Here is a 2500-nt window from a genome sequence, read left to right as displayed (position 1 = left end):
ACTTAAGTGTTTCAAACAACCAGTATTCAATTTTGACAGCTGGAAGGTCCATTCTAAGCTCTAAGCAAACTAATGTAGAACATAATGACTCTCTAGTTAATAACAGTTTAAGAATGTTTACTGTAAATACACTCATTTTATAACAGCCATCATCTATTTTTAATTCTATTATAATATCCGTTTTTTTCTTCATAAGAAATTAATTTGGAAATTCAAATAAACACTGAAAACACAGATAATAAAATTTTATTTTTATGCTAAATATAAACAATATTATTTAGAATACTGACTTATCAACCTTCACCAAATAATTTGCAATTAATTCACCGACAATAAAAATTAACTAATCTATATCTATTTTATATAAAGAAACAAAATGAAAACTAAACATTCTTACAGCTGTTACTAGGATGGCACCTAGAGTTACACTTCATTTTCTTTCTACTACAGCTACATCTTAGAGAAATACAATCTAATTTGCAGTTACATTTCTGGTAACCTTGGCCACCAGTGGATCGAGTTACCGCAGCTCTGAGAGTAACGTGGATGTCTGGTACATCAGCCACTTTAAGTTGTTTTTCACCAATTTTATCTAAATCAGCTCTAGTAAAGCAAGAATTTAAGGTGCCTTCTTTGCACTCTAAACGATACATGTCATTTTCCTTGGACAGCACAACTACTAGTTTTTAGGGTCTGAAGGACCCAGATCAACGTCTGGAATTCTTAGAGTAGCGTTGTCTTCTACCTGCAGTGATTCCTGCATCCTCATACCCCTATGGATCATCTTTGATGCGGATTGAGCCTGACTAATGTCGACATTTTCCCGTATAGCTTCGATGGCATTAACCCTTTCTTCAATACACTTCAAACCCTTTTTACTTTCAGGTTGCTCTGGAACCTCTTCATCTTCAAGTTGCTGTTCTGTTTTCCTACTTTCATCGTCTTCCCTTCCGCCATAATTACCGTCCTCGCTGAATAACTGAAAATAATAGGTCGTTAGCCCATATCATACTTTTCTGATTGTAACTAGGCATATGACTTAAAGAATTTCAGTATTACTATGCTTTCTAAAACCTGAAGCTTTAGGAAATGGAAAATTACAAAATATGTAAAGACTTGTTAACACAGTAAATTAGGTTTTTCAACTTATGATTTTTGGAGAAATGAGAAGGAAGATTAAGTGCACTCCATTAGAATAGTGTATGAAAAATTCAGTTTCAAAGTGCATTATCAGTTTATCTTTTTTAATAGATTATTTAATATTTACTTTGTCAAGATCTTCTTCGTAGCATATGCCATCCAAAACTGATTCAGGAAGATTTGTTGAAGAAAGACAAACTAACGGTTCTTCTCCAAAGGTGGTCTTAAATGGTGTATGTTTCGTTATCTCATGCTTCGAGATATTTACTTGCCACTGAACAAATTTTAAGCCAATACTCCATTTCTTGGAATTATTCTCTCGCAGCCATATCTTCAATTTATCCTGGATTACACCATTGAGTCGCTCCACTGCTCCTTGGCTTTGGGGATGCCTTGGCCGACCTGTCACTAGCTGCAATTGTGGCCAAAGATAATTCGGATATCACAGAATTCACAAATTCCCTACCGTTGTCACTTTGCAGTACTGCTGGAGCACCGAATGTTAAAAACACGAGTAGAAGTGTCTGAGCTACCTCTTCTGCTTTTTTAGATTTAAGGGGGCTTAACACACAAAATTTGGTAAAATGATTAACGTAAGTTAGGATGTATTTATAATCCCCGTCAGGAAGTGACTGAAAACTTATTAGATCAATTTGGCACCTCGATAAAAATGAGTGGCTTCTAATTGGTTTCACGACAAGCCCTTTTGGTTGCTTCCGACTCTTTTTTTAAATGACACTCACACAAAAGTTAATAAACAGGTTACAAAATTTCATAGTTATGTTAGACCATTTCTTTTTAACTTCAAATAAAGTTTTCTTCTCGCCACCATGACCAACATCTTTATGTGCCTTTTCTATTGCACATACACTTCCTCAAACGCTGCTACGTATTTATAATGTTCTTCCCCATCTGTTCTTTTCTTTATCAAACATTCCGTTTCACCAACCTTAAGAATCTCATATCTTGAAAGATAGCTATAATCAATAGTGGTGATAGCATCACTTTCTAGATCCTTTGATAACCTTGATATAATATCTTTCACTTTTCAAGAGAGAACAGTCTTGTGTTCTTCCCTTTTCCTTCAATGATGGTCCGTAACCTTACCTCGAAATTTTCTTTTACTTCCATCACTGAAGCCATGAGGATTATTCGATATTCGCCAAGAACTGTTGTAAAGAATGAAAAGAATTCCGTAACTAATCTACGTATTTGTCGAGAGAATTATCATGAGTACCGTATGTTTCACTTCACACCTTCACTCCTATTTACAAGTTGACAACAATTGTTGGTGATAGTAACAAGGCATTACGCTACTAAACCTTACTTATAAATGGAAAAACTGCCATTAACAAAAGAG

The 2500-nt window shown here is 34.8% G+C and overlaps 1 pseudogene; it reads right to left on the bottom strand.

Moving 5' to 3' along the window:
- Positions 1 to 679: 679 nt before the first annotated feature.
- LOC135202886 (SCAN domain-containing protein 3-like) overlaps positions 680 to 2500 on the bottom strand; it is a 6257-nt pseudogene continuing 4436 nt past the window's right edge.

This window comes from Macrobrachium nipponense, chromosome 33, assembly GCF_015104395.2.
Source record: "Macrobrachium nipponense isolate FS-2020 chromosome 33, ASM1510439v2, whole genome shotgun sequence".
Classification (NCBI taxonomy): domain Eukaryota; kingdom Metazoa; phylum Arthropoda; class Malacostraca; order Decapoda; family Palaemonidae; genus Macrobrachium; species Macrobrachium nipponense.
This window is presented reverse-complemented; position numbering and strand designations above follow the sequence as displayed.